Here is a 20,266-nt window from a genome sequence, read left to right as displayed (position 1 = left end):
AAAATATGAAATCATGATATGCAATTTTCAAATCAGGCGACGTTTTGATGAAATTGAGTCATCGAATGATTTCAAATCATGATATGAAATTCCAAATCAAGTGTTTTGAAGAATTTGAAATTTCATCTCATGATTTCAAATCACAAAATGAAATCACATGAATTCACGTGTACCCGATGACCCCCTACTCTGTCTATACTTAAGCTCCAACTTCAGGGGTGGAACCTATATTAGTGAAGAAAATCTCCTAATTGACTTCCTTCTTTAAATTAGATCCCTTCCATCGGTCGCATCTGCCCTGTCTCAATCGGTCGAGCTAATAATTGAATTTCCATGAAGTTCATAGAATGAACACCACAGAGAATCTTTAATTGCGCAGTGGTTGAGACTTTTTTTATATGACTGGCCTGATCTAAGGCTTGATCAACAGGAGGACTTTATTAATTTGATGTCTATAAACATATACTAGGATCTGATGAGTAACTATATCATGTAGTCTCCATTGGAACTGATTTTGCCTAATTTGTAGACCAACATGTTCTATTCCTGCCGATCACTTAGTGTCACGACATGAACTATTCCTAGATATGGTATGATGAATAAAATTTAAAAAGATCCTAAACAAATCGCTTGACATAAGCATGGGTATTAAGATCTCAACATAATAGAAATAAACAGATAGAGCGGATTATATAAATTCACTGTGTGAGTGTGTTTTATTAGAAAAATAACAAAATCAACTTCGAGACAACTTGAATATATTTTTGAATTTTATAAAACTAATTAGCTTGGTCTCTTTTAGGACCTTGTTGTATATTTTATACGGCTTGCTATATATCAATGCTAGGACCCATTTTTATATTTTGGCGTAAGGCTTGGCTGAACCCATCAACAGTCCCCTAAAATTGACATCAATTTTCACTTAGACACCTCAATTACGCTTTGTTCATCTTAGATACCTCATGTTGAGTCCCGCTGTGTCATTTTGACACTTTTTGCTGACTTGACATATTGCGTGTGATGCACCCATTTTGAGATCTTTTTTGGATTCTTTTGAATTTTTTTCCTTCTTCTTCACTTTTTAGCCCTACCACTTATTTCACCTCCCCCCATGAAAATTCATGATAAAAAAAACCTTACAAAATATGAAAAAATAAAATAAAAAACTATCACACTAATTTTAAAAATATTTATAAGAACAAAATTTTTAAAAATCATCACACTAAAATTTGAAAAGATTTTTTAGAACAAGACACATTTTTTCTCAAAAAAGTTAGAAGAATGTCATATATAATTTTCAAAATCAATTAAAAAACCTAAAATCTAATGATTTTTTTTTAAAAAAAATAACTAGAAGAAGAACCAAAAAAATGATTGTAGAGTTGGGGAGGCAGATGCGGTAGGGGTAGGGTGGGATGGTAGAAAAATAGGTAATTTTATTTATTATTTCTTAATAATTTATTCTAACATTATTATATTTACATTCAAATTCACATGTCAGCCTTTAATTAGTCATCATGTCATGTTATCCGCAAGTGTGTTACACACTTTGTAATTTTAGCTTATTGTCAAAAAGGTGTCAAAATGACATAGCGAACCCCTACTTGAGGTGTTTAAAATGAACAAAGCCTACTTGAGGTGTCTACGTGAAAATTGGTGCCAATTTAAGGGGTTGTCGATGGGTTCAGCCTTTGGCGTAATATATAAATATGATTCTTGACTTCGCATCAGTTGGCAATTATGACCTTTAACTTTGGATGTGCACAAATAGACACTTAAACTTGTATAAAAATTAAAAAATAGACACATTCGTCCTACATGGCACCCTATATGGTAATTTTGTGTCCTACGTGGCATCCTACATGTATTATGACATGTGGGACACGTGTGTCTACTTTTTCAATTTTATACAAGTTTAAGTGTCTACTTGTGTACACTCAAAGTTGAAAGACATAGTTGTCCACTGAAACCAAGTTAAGAGTTATGCTTATGTATTGTTATGCCTTATATTTTTATTGCATCTGCATTTTTTATTTTTCTAGTTTTTTTTATTGCAAGTTATCTCGAGTTTTGGCTTGCCTACTAGGAATTTATGGTAGGCGTCATCATGATACGATTTCAAGTAGTGACACAAAGATATATACTACATGTTAATTCAAATTTCAAACTTGCAATAATTAATAATAAGGCATAATGCATATATAAGATCCTAAATTTGACTTCAAATTTTTACTTTGACCTCTAACTTTCATAGTGCACAAATAGGCACTTTAACTATCCAACCTTTTAATAAATAAACACGCGAGTCCTACCTGACAAAACGCGTGATGTGCACGTATTTTGCGCGAGTTAGGAGTAATTTTTTAGGCCCACAACAGTAACAAAATGTTGAAATGACAACTTTATCCTTCATGAATCCCTTTATATATATTTTTATACTTCCAAATCAAATTCTCATTTATTTATTTTAATTCTAAAATGGACGTGCAAAATATTTAATTAGTTGACAACCATTGAGTGACTCACTAATACACGAGGGAGCATTTGCATTTCACACTCTTTGGCCCCAAAAATCGTGTGTTTATTTATTTAAAGGTAGGATAGTTAAAGTGTCTGTTTGTGCACTATGAAAGTTGGAGGTCAAAATTAAAATTTGAAGTCAAGTTTAGGGTCCAATATATGTATTGTCTTATAATAACATATACTCCATCTTTCCAATTTATGTGACTTACTTTCATTTTTAGTCAACCCCAAAAAGAATGACACATTTCCATATTAAGTAATAATTTGACTATAAAATATCTATTTTACCCTTAATGAAATGATTTACAAGCACATAAATTTTTATTATTCATTTGGCATAATACATAAATATGACTCTTAACTTGGCGTCAGTCGGTAACTATGACCCTTAACTTTGGATGTGCACAAGTAGAGACATTTGAACTTGTATAAAATTGAACAACTAGACACACGTGACCTACAAAAAATCTAAAAATATAATGTATTTGAACAAGTTCATAAGATCCTTAGTTAATCATCAACTTCCATCCAATCCCAATCAGTATCATCAAAGTCATCCTCCTCTTCCGATGTTTCCATAGCTTCATCTTGTGAATATTGTGCAGTGGAAGGAGCATCGAGGATATCAGCAGGAAGATCTTCTCTCGACCATCTAACATCTACATCAAATAATCTTTCTGACGAACCAATATCATCATTAGGATCCCTCCAAAATGTTTCTTCAATATTAGGATAATTCTCTTCCTCCAAATTATACAAATCCACTGGGATTTTGTTTCTTGCATAGTAAACATTTTTCTCAATTGGGTCTTCCACATAAAAAATTTGATGCACTTGAGATGCTAGTACAAAAGGATCATTTGTACTACATTTTTTGTTGAAATATATCCGAGTCAATTAAAATTCATCGACTTCATTATGAAACCAATCACATTTAAAAAGTACAACACTAAAGTAATTCCAATAATCAATCTCAATGATATCCTGAATAATTCCATAATAGAGAACCATTCCATCAACAAGATTTTGGTCCCTAGCACTAGCAAAACTATCTGTTGTTGCTGACAAAGTCACTCCACTATTCTGAGTTTTGCAAGGAGCATCCCGTGTCTTTATATGAAATCGATATCAATTAATGAAATATCTAGTATATCTTTTTGCCACAAAGTTAGGCCCTTTAGCTAGCCATTTTAAATGATTGGACACTTCAATATTTTTAACTTTGTCCCTAAACCAATTACCAAATTCTCTACTATGGACCTGTGCTTTTACCCATGCATTGCCTCTAGTACGATTATCAATTAAACTCTTATGTTCTCTGTAAGCATGTAATGTAATGTAATTAATATGTATTTATAAATGAAATTCAATTTGAAATACATTATCATAAAATCTAAATGAAGTTTAAAAACAAACGACTATTTTATCTTACTTGATAAATGCCTCTACTTGTTCATCTCCGGTATTGAAAAAAGTATATCGATGTGCTTCAAACTCATGTTGCTCCATATTAATATCTTGCCTTTCCTTATATTCTCATTTCCTATTCGATGACCTGTCTTAGGAAATAAAGGTGAAACACCACCTTCCTCTGTATGAATGTCCTCATCATTATCTGTTTGATACATACTTAATTTAGTTTTCACTGTATTAGGTAGGTATATTGAAATGAAGTTCAAACAATCTACACCCGAAAAACCTTCTACTATTGATCCTTCTGGATTTTTTCGATTATGAACGAGCCCCTTGAAGTCACACATAGTTCTCTCAGTAGAATACATTCAACGCAAATGAGTCGGGCCTCCAAGCTTAATTTCATCTACTAGATGGATAGACAAATGTGTCATTATATCAAAAAAATATAGAGTAAAAATCTTTTCAAGCTCGCATTCAATATCTATGATTTCTGCTTTCATCTTATCAAGATCGCTTCTTCTTATTACCTTGCTACATATGGCTCTAAAAAAATTCCCCAATCTAATCAAGACCATGACTACATTCTTGGGTAACACTTTTCTGACTGCAACCTGGAGCAAGTAATGCATTATGAAATGAGCATCATGACTTTTGTATCCTGAGACTTTCATATCTTCAATTTGCACGCGACTTGATATGTTAGAAGCACACCCTTTTGGTAATTTGGCATCTTTTAGAATGCAAAATAACTTTTTCTCATCTGGTGTCATAGAGAAACAAGCTTTAGCTAGATGGATATTTCCTGTATCACAATCTTTTAGAGGTTGTAGCTCTTTACGTATCCCCATTTCAACAAGTCATAGCGAGAATTTGTATGATCTTTGGACTTTCCAAGTATATCCAATAAAGTCCCAAGCAAACTGTCACAAATATTCTTCTCTATGTGCATCACATCAAGATTGTGCCTCAATTTGTTTGTTGCCCAATACGGCAACTCAAAAAATATGGATTTTTTTCCATGGACCATCATTCTTTCGTTTTCTTTTCTTTTTGTTCTTTCCAAAAACATTATTGAATTCATGAAGCTCTTCAAGAACTTGTGCCCCTGACAATAGAGTAGGTGCAACTTTATGCTCCTCTTTACCATTGAATGATTTTTTATCTCTTCTGAATGGAAGATCAGGAGGGAAAAATGTCTGATGACCCAAGTAACACATCTTACGACTATGTTTGAGATATTGAGAACAAGTATTATGATTACAAGTGGAGCATTGCCCATCTCCCCTTGGTGCTCCATCCAGAAAACATTGCTAGAGCTGGAAAATTACTAATTGTCTATAATAAAGTTGCACGCATTTGAAATGTTTGATTAGTTACAACATCATATGTTTCAACTCCCACTTCCCATAGTTCCTTCAACTCCGCAATCAGTGGTTGCAAGTATACATCTATGTCATTTCCCGGAGATGATGGACCTGTAATAATCATTGACAACATAATATTCTCTGACTTCATGCAAGTCCATGGTGATAAATTATAGTTCATCAACATAACTGGCCATGTGCTATGGGAAATGTTCATAGTTCTGAACGGATTGAAACCATCACTTGAAAGACCCAATCTAACATCACGAAAATCATTAGCAAAGTGAGGATGCAAGAAATCAAAACCCTTCCAAGCTTCACCATCTGCAGGATGTCTTAAATTTCCATCTTTAAGTCATTCAGTATCATGCTATCTCATAGCTACAGAAGTTTTCAAACACATGAATATCCTCTGAAGTCTAGGCTTTAAAGGAAAGTACCTTAAAACCTTCACTGGTATTTTAGTGACCTTATTAGTTAAGTCATTACGAACATTCTTCCATCTTGAAGCTCCACATACAGAGCAATTATCTAATGTTGCATTATAATTCCAAAATAACATGCGATCGTTAGTGCAAGCATGGATTTTCTCATAATGAAAATCCAAATCATTTATGACCTTTTTTGCCTTGTAAACGACTTGGGTATCTGAGCAAATGGAAACGCCTCTCTTATCAAGTGCAGCAAATCTGAAAATTCCACATCAGTCAACTTGTGAATGCATTTAAACAAGTATAACCGGATGGTAAAACTCAACTTAGAAAAATTCTTACACCCCGGGTACAACTCTTCTTTCCCTTCCTCCACTAATTTAAAAAATCTCTTTGCATCTTCAGGTGGCCCCTCTCTCACTCCTTCATGTCTCTGGTCATCTACTACATCTCTAAAAGTATCATGAAGTAGTATATCAATGTCGTCATGCATGTTAGAAGTGTCTTCATCATTGGTTGGATGTGGCGTATTTCTTGAGAAAAATCCTTCTCCATGAAAAACCCATTTGGTGTATCCATGAATAAATCCATGACAAATCAAGTGATCCTCTACCATATTTCGACAATGCAAATTATGATTAAAACACTTCTTACAAGGACACAATATTTCATTTCCTTGGGAAGCCCGTTCAAATGCTTTATCAAGAAAATCACTAACTCCATGAATATATTCATTGGTGGATCTTCGGAGATTCATCCAACTTTTATCTCCCAAATCCATTGCATATATATCCTACATGCATGACATGAGCAAAACATTAAAGACAAATAATTTCATGAGTACAAGCAATATCGACAGTACTTAACATTTCGAACTTTTAGATTCATCGAATGTCAAACCTTCATATCAATTCAACACCAAAAATTGACAGCATTAATAGTAGATCCCTGTTGACAAGTTAAAGTTATTAGAAGATCCTACCATTTAAGAAACTTAATTCAAATGAATGACAAAAGGCTTGCTAAAACAAATTTCAAAGAAAAAAGGACAGACTAGATTAGAGAAAATAACATAGATTATATGGCAGACCTATATTAGAGAAAAGAATATAAATTATATGGCAGACCTATATTAGAAAAAATAACATAGATTATACCTAGCAATAAGGGCAAGCTCAAATAGATTGCATAAAGTGTACAATCTGATTGGAAATTTCAGTAGCAGAAAGGATTTGGCATATACAAATTAAAGATGAATTTAAGGATGGTTCTGTGGTAGCAGAAGAGAATGAACAAGGTTTCTGAGCAGCCTGAGGATGAGTTTTGCAGAGAAATAGAACTGCTTGCTCGACTGCATCATCGTCATCTTGTTGCTCTAAAGGGCTTTTGCACTGAAAGGCTTGAGAGGTTTGGGAATCATACTTGCAAGTATGGAAAAGGGAGCAGTATTTGATGAACTAGACAACATTGTTAGAATCAAGCAAGCAGAAGCTAAAATGTTCCAAGCATAAGCAGATGAAGCTAGGAGAGAGGCTGATGCTCTGAAACGGATTGGTGGAACTAAGAGTGAGAGAATTGAAGAAGAATATGTAACTCGAATCACAAAGTTGCGATTGTCTAAAGCTGAGGATATGCAGAAACAGAAGTTGGAAGAGTTGCAGTCTTTAGAAAGAACTTATCAGGAGTACTTCAATATGAAAATGAGAATGGAAAATAACATCAAAGATATCTTGTTGAAGATGGAAGCTACTAGAAGGAATCTCAGTTTGTGATTAACTAGTAGCACCTTATTTAGGACAACACCATCTTTTTTTTTCTTAAGCAGCATTTGCAAGGTTTGAAACACCTTAAGTATTTTAACTTGTAGGTGTTCTTTGTATTCTGCTAACCAGATTCTGTACAGAGACCACCTTATCTCTTTATGTTATAGATTAACTCCAGTTGTGCACAAGATGTGAAAACCAGGAAAATAGAGATTCAGTACTTGATCATCCAGATGAGTTATTTTCCTACTTCAACAATGTGCCTTTTTTTGGTTGGTAATGATGTGTCATCCACTGTGGTGGTACTGATTTCTAGGGGAGTTAGCTTGTGAACCCTAGTAGCCAATGTGCAATGTGCCTGTGTTGCAACACATTCCTGGATTGTTTATATTCTAGGGATTTCTATGCACCAGCCATAACTTGCTATCGGGTGATTCTAACTATCAAAACTTAAGTAGATTAGGAGAAAGAAGTTACTATTACTAAATAGCAGTCAATAATAACAAAAGTGCATGGCAATATGAGATACAAGAATGAAAAGAAACAATAAAACATAGAAAATTAATTAGTTAGTGCATAGAAGGCAGTTTTGATTTGTTAGCAGCGGCCAAGTTTACAAGAAACCAACAAGTTCATTGGTTTTAAAAGGCCTAGAAATCAACACATGACTAAATGAAGATTTTACGGGAACACTTCAAATTTTTGAAATAAGCAACAGCAGCTAACATCCTCTCTACTCAAAATCAGAATCAGTATCATCAGAAAGTTAAATAAAATCGATAGATAACTCCTAAAACATAAATGACTAAACAATTCGACGGAACTAGTGATTAAAGCCATATCTTTCACGAACATAACAACAACAAACACAAGACAATAGATTATCCACCAACTCAGACACACTCAATTTGAAATCAAACAATCCACCACTAGGCATCAACAGTAATCAAAGATGTTGAATGCCTTGAATCGGACCCGTTACAAACGGAAAGGACGGGGGTCTCGCTGTTGGGCCCAAGCCTGTTAGGGCGTAGCTTAGCACTATATATAGACGCTATGGCAAACCCTATTCTGTAATTCTGTTCTTGCCTCTCCTTAATAAAACTGCTCTCCCTCTTCCCGTGGACGTAGCCAATTTATTGGTGAACCACGTAAATCTGTTGTCTTGTTTTTAGCGTTTATATTTTCTCGTATTATCTCGAATTCCGCATAACAAAAGAATAAAAGAAGCATTGGAGCGAAGGAGAATAAGCTTCATATTATCAAAACAAAATATCGGCTAAAACAAGTAGAGGTCAAAAGGATTACCTTTTTACGCAGCGACACTGAGACGAGAACACAGAGTTTCTAACCGATTCTTCTACAGTTCTACTTTACCAAGAGTTGGCTTCTTGTATCTTTTGTGACTTCTGCAATGCAAATACATTATTTTATAACCATGCCCTCAAAGATTTTCCATCAAATTCATTTCAATAAAGACAAGACAACTCTTAAACAATAAAGAGGACATATTTAATAGCAATTTAGCTTATCTTAAAGTCATTAGGCATAGTGTGTCAGCTTGCATATAGCATAGACAACCAGAAAGCATTAATGTTTTGAATCTAGAACATTACTCAATCCCAAATCCTCTTCAAGTTTAACCTTAAATCCACTTCATGTTTAACCCTAAATACTCAACTATAACTTCAAATTCGGAGTGTTTTCTTTTCCTGTTTCACTATATATCACATAATCAAACAAGGAAGTCTATATACTACCTATATTAGAGCAAATAACATAGATTTAAGACTAACCCATAAATTATTCTTTAAGATTTTTCAAAAAAATTTTATGGGGACTTAGAAATCATGAACTAGCATAGAAAACTTAAACATTGTTCACCTTTAAGACGAATTAACAAACTACACAAAAAAACGAGCTGGCTGTTCCTTGTTGTTTTCCTGAACGAGCTTCACCAACAGCTTCACTCACCAACGACCTTCACCTAGAGATGCCATTTTTTTTTCAAGAAAAGCTTCAGAAATGCTCTCACATCGCTCTTGGATGAAAGGTTCTGAAAATAAGGGTTTTTCTTTTTCTTTTACTAGAAATTTAATAAGGGACTAATATATCTTGCCAAATTATATTGGAGGGAAATATATTTAGGGCTAAAAAATCAAAATTATTTTTCTAAAAATAACTGTTGCCATAGAGTTATCTATCGCAACAGAGCTAAAAAATCAAAATTATTTTTCTAAAAATAACTGTTGCCATAGAGTTATCTATCGCAACAGTTCTAAAACTTTTTGCTATAGATTCTTTATAGAGACGGTTATAGGGAAGATGCAACAGTTTATTTTAAGAATTGTTCTATTAGATTCAAGGATATTTGGTCACGGTTATAACAATTGTAATAGGTGAGGTATTGCTACGATAGTATAACCGTTGCTACATAAGCGTTGCAGTAAGTCAAATTTCTAGTAGTGAGACACTTGAACTTGTATAAAATTGAACAAGTAGACACACGTGACCTACATGGCATGATACACGTCAGATACAAAAGTTTCATGCAGGCTGTCATGTATGATGAATGTGTCAATTTGTTCAATTTTATACAAGTTTAAGTGTCTACTTGTGCAAATTTAAAGCTAAGGGTCATTAATTGTCAACTGACGCCAAGTTAAGGATATGTTTATGTATTATGTCTATTTATTTTTGACCACAAATTTTAAAAATCTTTTTGTCTTTCTTAAAATCTGTAATGAATCAAACTACCTCACATAAAATTAGTAGAAGGGAGTAACATTTATTAAAGCAATTGTTTTTGCTATTTATACTATTTTCCATATTTTATATTCAATTATATAATCTGATTTATTTCGGCCACTAAATCATAGAAAATGCTATAAATGAGGGCCTTCTAAGTAATTTTAAACTACCTATTATTATAGACTGCCTCATAAATGAAATTTGATTATATTCTATTTTTTTAACTTTCCAAAGATACGCATTACATTTTAAGGAAACTTATTAAATGCATTTAAAATCTATAAAGCATCTTGCAATTCTCTCCCTATAAATATACAAGTTACTCCCATTGTATTCTCACACTTTGCTTTAATATTTTCTGTATATCATGTCTGAATATTTTTTTTCTAATTTAGAAAAAAAAAAGTTGATGAAAGCTTCATCTAATAAAAATTATTTAGAAGAAACTCTATGTAAAGAAATGGTAATGATGGATGGCTCCAATAATAATCTTATTGTTTATCCTCTATTCCTCCTAATGACTNTGAAAGCTTCATCTAATAAAAATTATTTAGAAGAAACTCTATGTAAAGAAATGGTAATGATGGCTCCAATAATAATCTTATTGTTTATCCTCTATTCCTCCTAATGATTTTGTTGATAGAATTTTCATTATTTTTTATCTATTAAGCATGTCATGATTTCTTCATCTATTGTTGGTAAATCGTTTCTAAATTCTTATTTATACGCTCTCAATTTTTATATTTTGACAAATATTTTGAGATGAATTTTTCCTTGAGAGGTAGTAAAGAGATCTTTAAGTATTGATAATATCTTATATAATTATTTAGATAAAATATATATAGGACAATAGATGTACTTGCCTTACTTGAATATATGGCGAGTATTGACTTGCTTATGATATTATTTATTTTCGGGATGTCTTAAGGAACAATTTATCTCAAAATAAAAATTATGAGCATATGACTATAAATTTTGAAACGATTTAGCTACAATAGAAGAAGAAATATCATGCTTTAATATTGGTAAAAAATATGAAATTTTATCAACAATATTACTAGGAAGATAAACAATGGGATTTTTGTTCAAGTCATTATCATCATATGTTTCCATCGATTGCTTCTAAATTCTTTCTTACAAAAATGACATAGATTTTATTCGAAATCGAATTTATGCAGTGTATTTTAATTTCTATAACAACATTCTACTTATAATAACAGTGACATTCAGAATAAGGTTACATTCTTAATAATATACTCCTATAAAACATCTATACTGAAATATTTTGTAATAATATTCTATAAGAAATATATTTTGGGTAAAATAACATATTAAAATATGCAAAAATTACATAAACAAAGGTCTTTTATTTTATAATTATCAATTTTAAGTATATTTTTATTTTATTACCATTTTTGTCAACATTTAGTCATACTAACTTAAAACAATTTTACAACACATTTATTCCTTTTTCATTCAATTTTTAAACTATGCAAAAACGTACTCGCTCATATCCTCTCTCTCTGTTTTCTTTCTCCTTGTCCGTCTAAAAAATTAGGGTTTCTTGTTCATTCTTCTCCATTTTTCTGCACAAATTCTAATGGAAGAAAGTAAAGGAAAGTCGCCTAGAAGAAGTCTGCGGCTACTTAGTGATGTTGATACTTCGAATCCAAAAATTTATTGAAGAAGTCGAAAGAAGGGTCAAGTTTCATCTCATACTGCTATGGATGAAGTTAATGACGGTCCAAGTTTTAGTTTGGGAATCTCACAAGTATCGGGTGAGCAGAACAAAGGTAAAAAAATGAGTTAAAGAGGTGAAAATGTGAAGAAATAAAAAAAAAGATGTGTTGATTTGACATCTACGTCGAAGAAACTCGTGGACAATGATGACGATTTTGAGGATTTACCTCCTCAACTTCAGTCAAAATATTTGAAAAATAAAGATGGACCGGAGAAGATGAAGCCAGTGAAGGATGGAAAAACACGAAATCGGTTGCCCAAAAATGTCATTCTACCAGAGAGTAGATATCTGGTATGTGCTAATATTTTGAATATATGTTTATGTGTTTTTCTTAGTTATTTGTTGTTTAGCAATGATTGTATGCTGATTACTGCCTTGTTTTTGAGATGTAGTATGTGAAATTAATTCTTTAATTGAACTTTAGTATGGCAAAAAATGAATAGAGCAGGTTTTGCATTTGCTTGATTAATAGGATTCCGAGTGCTAACCTTAACTAGTTTGGGAATTGAATGTCCTAGTGTATTGAATATATTAGGATGTTATATATCGGACTCATAGTATTTTACTATTAAAAAAACTCTCAAATGAAGTCCAATCTGTGTCAAGTCTGAATTCAGGTATTAAGCATTACATGTGTATTCTGTAACAAATAATACTAATACAATGTCTATATGCCTTGGCAATTGGCTAAATACAAAGATCACACCGTTAGAAATGACACCAATGAACCATGTTCTATACATTTAGTTACTAGATGCAAAGAGTTTGGGTCCCTAATTCATTTTGATATGGTAATATTAAATAGTATAATGACATTATAAAATGATTTGTGCATCTGTTACAGAGAAGGGTAACTTTTCCAGCCTCCTATTGTTTTAGGAAGTAGAAATTTGGATTTCTTAATGAGTGTGAATTGTCTTGTGAATGTACAATGTGTTGGTGTTGCAATTCATTTAGGATACAAACTCAAGATCAAACATGCTCCCCTCTCTCTGCCTTAGTTTCCCCCTTAAACTTTTCGAGGGGACATAAACACGATATGAGTTGAAGCCAAATAATGAAGGTTATTGACGTTGAAGGTCATGTAAAATTGTTTTCAAGTGTGTATATATTTCTTGGAGAACCTTTCTGGGAAGCATAATATGCATTGCCCCTAGGTTTGTTGGTTTTCGTTTTGATATAATGTGTAATTTGTACAATGTTAATACAACAAGTTAGTCTTTCTTTCCTGTGATAGTTGGACAGTATTATTGTACTGTACAATTGTGTGATTCTTTCAGTCACATCAATAATACATGATAACCCTATAACTTAATTATTTAATCAAAGATTCATAACTTCAGAACCCCTCAAAAAGCAGGCAAAGAACCAGTATAATTATTTTAAGACAATCTAAACTCTGTTAATTAGAAAAAACATTGAGGATATCAGGAATAACACTAACAATACTAGCATTACTACCATATAAAGATCCCAATTTGTACTTTCAGTTAAATACATAAAGATTTTCTAAGGAGAGAGTCTACCATTTTCACTAATGCTTAAAGTTACTAAAGTGGAAACCCCAAAAGGAAATAGTGAACCAAATATTTTTGTTTTACTTAATTAATAAAATATCTCCTCTTTGTCTATTGTTTTGTCTAGAATTAGCGGGAGTTTGTTAAATAGTTGGTAACACTTGTTCGTATTAATTTGGAAAACAGATGGAAAAGATGTGTAAATGAGATGACACATCATATATTTGGAATAACATTGTTTCATGTTCTGTTTGATCTTTTACCCTGTACTCAAACGTTTTGTTCCAACGAATAACGTGGAAATGTAGGTTTAAGTTGCTCTGAAAGTTGGTTTTTCGATAGAAAAATAGAGTTTACTGTATGACAACTAGATAATTGTTTAGGCTGCTTGTGTTGAAGTTGATAAGTTCTGTTTAGATTTGGAATCAAAAGTGGTCAATGTTGTAATTCATCTTTAATTCATCTTTAATTCAACTGATTACTACCTTGCTTTCACACATAGTATGTGAAATTCACCTTTAATTCAACTTTAATATGTAGCTACACATTTTTAATTCATGTTTAATGCATATGCAGGATCATAAATTTTGGAAATATCCGGATGTTGCGTATATTGCGAGTCATAGTGTCATTGACCAAATCAAACTATCTTTATCTGATAAACAACTTGAGTTGTTCAGGAATACATGTTTTGGGTACTTTCTTGATTTTCCAAAAGCGAGCACACAACTACAAGTTATTCATTGCCTTATAAATAGAGTTAAAACACACACCAGATGATGTGTTTGCTATTGAAATAAATAACAAAAAGTTAATTTTGGTCTTAGAGAATTTTGAATAGTTACCGGCTTAAATTGTGTTAGTGATGTCACTCCTATTAATGTTTCCGATTCTAGATGTAGTTTGTTGAGTAGTTATTTTCCAAAAATAATCACAGTTCTAAAGAGTCATCTACGTGCATTATTTTTAGCTAAAAGTGCATAGATGATTACTCGGCTGTTTCATTGGTTGTTCTCTACTTCATTGATGATTTTTTATTTTCATATGAGGACAATGAATACCAAATTAGCAATAGAGATTTTTACCTTGTGTAAAGAAAAAAATTTAATTCATATCTGTGGAGGTTTAGATGCCTACAAGAAGTTGTTTGATTCTGTGAGACATGAGCTTAAGTCAACCCATAAATACTATAGAATCGGTGGCTTGCCTCTTGCTCTTCAAATTTGGATATTTGAGTTGTTCAAAAGTTGATGATCGAGAAGATATAACTATTCCGGTTGCTGACTCAATTCCAAGAAACTTGAATGGGAAAATAATTTTCGAAAGTCCATGGCAAAAATATGTCGAGAAATATCTCTTCATGACTACAAAAAATAAGATATTTTTACAAAGTTAATACATTTGATAACATTGTTTATTTCAACTCAAGTTACTATATCTAATTTTATTTTGTTTATTTGATTATTCAGTTTGAAAACATAGTGGCTAGTGAAGATGAAGTATCTAAATTCCGGCTTGCTGAACCTCGTTATTACCATGCTGAGATTTTGAAATTATAGCCTAAAGTATCAAGTCATGGTCTAGACATTTTGACCAATAAAGTTATAGAATTGAGAAAAGAGCTTGTAAAGGTATACACAAACTTGACTTTAGGCTTTTATTTCAAAATTGTTATATTTTAATATTTGTGTTATAGTTTAATATCTATTATAAGGTGAATGAAAATAACAAAGAACTTGAAGAGAAGATTGATTTACGAATCAAATCAAGGAATTTGTGGTGAATCAAAAAAACAATTATTGGAAGATATTTCTTTGTTGTTTGCTAAGAGTGGTGGTAACAGCTCTGTTATCTGAGAAGTCAGGGAACCATCTAAGAAGCACGCTGGCGAGATATTTTCGGGTGGATTAGATTTTAATGGATGTTTGTTTATATTTTCAATGCATTTCTGTTATACTCATAATATACTTTTAACATATAGTCTAGTAACTTCTTCCAGTTCATGTGGAAGTGACAGGAACTCGATATTTCATTTTCTAGTTCATCTTTCTGATCTCTCGGTGGATTACAGAATTGATGTCATGTCACAATTTTAATATGTTTTTCTTATAATATGTTAATTACATATACAACATTCTCTCCCTAATGCATTTGTAAATGAATCAAGAGGGCATAATGCTCATGTCATGGGATCAAATTAAAATGAAGAATTTCACGTGCTTAAAGTTTCAGTTAGATTTGTTGACGTTGAAAATTTTGAAAGAGTATCAAGTAAATTAGGTAATGAAGGGTTTTATACAAATATATTACATATTTCATATATTTTAATTCAACTCTCTTATTTTAAATGTTCTTGTTATGTACAGATGAAATTGTTGCAGGAATTGCTATTGAAAAAGTTATGTGAAAGATTGTTGCTGATATAAATTGTATTAATGCTCTTAACTTCAAATGAACTTCTTTCGTTTTATTTTAATAACATTATTAAAATATTTATTTTGCTTACAGTTCAATAGGCAGCTGATGTGAATACAGTTGGTCGCAACCTAATGGTAATGTAATCAACAAAGCCAATATAAATAAGTGTTGCATTTGTTGATTGTAAATTAATCAATATGTCTATTATATGCAGATGCAACAAAGGATTGTCAAAAACCTTTGCATACCCTTGATGACTTTATTTTTCTTGATGAAGATCTTTCTCATATCAATAGGACTGAAGAATCTTATCTAAAAAAAAGAGCCCCTTGTTGATCAAAACAAAAAGAAAGCGACACTGAAGAAACAAGGCAAAAAGAAAAATCCAGGAAAGTTAATAACATCTCCCTTCACACAATATTTTGAATCTAGAGGAACTTTATGTGTTACATGTCAGTTTTTTCAGACAAAATATACTTTTTCATACGCAATCGGAGGAGATAATGAATCGATCGAATTAGATTCATTATCTCCTCTGGTTGCATATGAAAAAGGATGTTTTGTCTCAAAAAAACTGACGTATAACACATAAAGTTCCTCCATATTTGAAATGTTATGTNATCGAATTAGATTCATTATCTCCTCTGGTTGCATATGAAAAAGGATGTTTTGTCTCAAAAAAAATGACGTATAACACATAAAGTTCCTCCATATTTGAAATGTTATTTGAACGAAGATGTTATTAACTTTTCTGGATTTTTCTTTTTGCCTCATTTCTTCGGTGTCGCTTTCTTTTTATTTTGATCAATAGGGGCTCTTTTTTTTTCTAAGATAAGATTCTTCAATCCTATTGATATGAGAAAGATCTTCATCAAGAAAAATAAAGTCATCAAAAGTATGCAAAGATTTTTGACAATCCTCTGTTGCATCTGCATATAAGACATATTGATTAATTTACAATCAACAGATGCAACACTTATTTATGTTAACTTTGTTGATTACATTACCATCAGGTTGCGCCAACTATATTCATATTAGTTGTCTCTTGGACTGTAAGCAAAATAAATATTTTAATATTGTTATTAAAATAAAACAAAAGAAGTTTATTTGAAGTTAAGAAAATTAATATCATGTATATCAGCAACAACCTTTGACAAAACCTTTTCAATAGCAATTCGTGCAACATCTTCATCTGTACATAACATGAACATTTAAAATAAGATATTTGAATTAAAATATATGAAATATGTAATATATTTTTATAAAACCCTCATTTACCTACTTTACTTGATTCTCTTTCAAAATTTCCAACGTCAACAAATCTAACTGAAGCTTTAAGCACTTGAGATTCTTCATTTTGATTTGATCCCATAACATGAGGATCATGCCCTCTTGATTCATTTACAGATGCATTAACATAGGGAAAGAATGTTGTATATGTAACTAACATAATATAAGAAAAATATATTAAAATTGTGACATGACATCAATTTTATAATCCACCGAGATATCAAAAATATGAACTAGAAAATAAAATATCGAGTTCCTGTCACTTCTACATGAACTGGAAGAAATTATTGGACTATATATTTAAAGTATATTATGACTATAACGGAAATGTATTGAAAATATAAACTAACCTCCATTAAAGTCTAATCCATCCGAAAATGTCTCGCCAGCCTGCTTTTTAGATGGTTCCCTAACTTCTCGGATAATAGATATGCTATCACCACTCTTAGCAAACAACAAAGAAATATCATCCAATAGTTGATTGTTTAAATTCACCACAAATTCTTTGATTTGATTAAATCATAAATCAATCTTCTCTTCAAGCGCTTTGTTATTTTCATTCACCTTGTAGATATTAAACCATAACACAAATATTAAAATATAATAGTTTTGAAATAAAAAGCCTAAAGTTAAGTTTGTGTATACCTTTACAAGCTCTTTTCTCAATTATATAACTTGATTGGTCAAAATGTCTAGACCATGACTTGATCCTTTAGGCTCCAATTTCAAATTTTCACCATGGTAATCACGAGGTTCAGGAAGCATGAATTTAGATACTTCATCTTCACTAGTTTGATGTTCTCAAACTGAAAAATCTAATAAACAAAATGAAATTAGATATAGTAACTTGAGTTAAAATAAACAATGTAATTAAATGTACTAACTTTGTACAAATACCTTATTTTTTGTAGGCATGAAGAGATATTTCTCAACATATTTTTGCCATGGACTTTCGGCAATTGTCTTCCAATTCAAGATTCTTGGAATAGAGTCGGCAACCCGAATTGCTATATCTTTATCAACTTTTGAACAACACTCAAATATTCAAATTGGAAGAGCAAGAGGCAAGCCACCGATTCTACAGTATTTATGAGTTCACTTAAGCTCATGTCTCACAGAATCAGACAATTTCTTGTTGACATCTAAGCCCCACGGATATGAATTAAATTTTTCACTTTCCACAAGGTAAAAATCTCTATTGCTAATTTGATATTCGTTGTCCTCATATGATAATAAAAAAATCATTAATGAAATAGAGAATAGTCAATGAAACAGTCGAGTCATCATCTATGGATATTTTAGCTAAAAACAATGCATGCAGATGGCTCTTTGGAACTGTGATTTTTTTCGAAAAATAACTACTCAAAAAACTACATCTAGAATCAGGAACATCGATAGGAGTGTCATCACTAACATAATTTAAGCCGGCAACCATCCCAAATTCTCCAAGACCAAAAAATAACTTTTTGTTCTTTATATCAATAGCAAACACATCATCCGGTGTGTGTTTTAACTCTCTATTTATAAGGCAATGAATAACTTGTAGTTGTGTGCTTGCTTTTGGAAGGTCAAGAAAGTAACCAAAACATGTATTCCTGAACAACTCAAGTTGTTTATCAAGATAATTTGATTTGGTCAATGACACAATGATTAGTGTAAGACGACCACCTACTCGCAATATACACAACATTCGGATGTTTCCAGAATATACGATCCTGCATATGCATTAAATATGAATAAAAAATGTGTTACTACATACTAAAATTGAATTAAAGATGAATTTCACATACTAAGTGTGAAAGCAAGGTAGTAATCAGTTGAATTAAAGATGAATTACAACAATGACCACTTATGATTCCAAATCCAGACACAACTTATCAACTTCAACGCAAGCAGCCTAAACAATGACCTAGTTGTCATACAGTTAAACTCTATTTTTCTATAGAAAAATCAACTTTCAAAGCAACTTAAACCTACATTTTCACGTTATCCATTGGAACAAAACGTTTGAGCGCAGGGAGAAAGTTCAGACAGAACATGAAACAATGTTATTCCAAATATATATGTATTGTCTCATTTACATATCCTTTCCATATGTTTTTCAAATTAACACAAACAAGTGTTACCAACCATTTGACAAGCTCCCGCTAATTCTAGACAAAACAATAGACAAAGAGGAGATATTTTTCAATTAAGTAAAACAAAAATATTTGGTCAACTATTTCCTTTTGGGGTTTCCAGTTTAGTAACTTTAAGCATTAGTGAAAATGATAGACTCTCTCCTTGGCAAATCCCTATGCATTTCACTGAAAGTACAAATTTGAAATCTTTATATGGTAGTAATGCTAGTATTGTTAGTGTTATTCTTGATATCCTTAATTTTTTTTCTAACAAACAGAATTTAAGATTGTCTTTTAATAATCATATTGGTTCTTTGCTGCTTTTTGGGGGGGTCTGAAATTATGAATCTTTCGTTAAATAATCAAGTTAAAGGGTTATCATGTAATATTGATGTGACTGGAAGTATCAAACAATTGTAAAGTACAATAATACTATCCACCTATCACAGGAAAGCAAGACTAACTTGCAGTATCAACATTGTACAAATTACCCATTACATCAAAACAGAAACCAACAAACCTAGGGGCAATGCATATTTTGGTTCCTAGAAAGGTTCTCCAAGAAACATCTACACACTTGAAAACAAGCTTACATGACCTTCAACGTCAATAACCTTAATTAATTGGCTTCAACTCATATCGTGTCCATGCTTCCTCGAAAAGTTTAAGGGGGAAACTAAGGCAGGGAGAGGAGAGCATGTTTGTGTCACGACCCAAAACGAGTCGCGAGTGGCACCCACACTTATCTTACTAGGTGAGCGAACCAACAATCTAAACCCCAACATTTACCAGTATATCAATTTTGAATAGTAAATAAAATGCGAAAGATCCAAAACTTATTAACGTAATCAATTAAATAAACTTCTAAAGTATAATATTTATCATCCTCAAAATCTGGAAGTCATCACATCAAGAACATCTATCCTCAAATT

General features: G+C 31.9%; 1 long non-coding RNA gene and 3 pseudogenes across 3 annotated transcripts; 2 read left to right on the top strand and 2 right to left on the bottom strand.

The window, feature by feature from the left end:
• Window positions 1-3,857: 3,857 nt before the first annotated feature.
• LOC114077921 lies at window positions 3,858-9,566 on the bottom strand. Of its 3 annotated transcripts, none has more exons than XR_003579309.1 (4): window positions 9,382-9,566; window positions 8,806-8,906; window positions 6,602-6,682; window positions 3,858-6,527 (listed from the first exon to the last, which is right to left on the bottom strand). It is a non-coding gene; the product is annotated as an uncharacterized LOC114077921 (long non-coding RNA). The 3 variants fall into 3 exon arrangements; XR_003579310.1 differs by having other exon boundaries at window positions 6,635-6,682; XR_003579308.1 differs by having other exon boundaries at window positions 3,858-6,682.
• Window positions 9,567-11,848: 2,282 nt separating this feature from the next.
• On the top strand, window positions 11,849-14,902 carry LOC114077942 (annotated as a pseudogene).
• Window positions 14,903-15,619: 717 nt separating this feature from the next.
• LOC114077941 lies at window positions 15,620-16,430 on the top strand (annotated as a pseudogene).
• A 1-nt stretch (window position 16,431) lies between these two features.
• On the bottom strand, window positions 16,432-18,129 carry LOC107024809 (annotated as a pseudogene).
• Window positions 18,130-20,266: the final 2,137 nt, after the last annotated feature.

The sequence above is a fragment of the Solanum pennellii genome, chromosome 7, assembly GCF_001406875.1.
Source record: "Solanum pennellii chromosome 7, SPENNV200".
Classification (NCBI taxonomy): Eukaryota; Viridiplantae; Streptophyta; class Magnoliopsida; order Solanales; family Solanaceae; genus Solanum; species Solanum pennellii.
The sequence above is the reverse complement of the archived record's forward strand: the minus strand, read 5'-3'. Positions and strand labels throughout refer to the sequence as shown.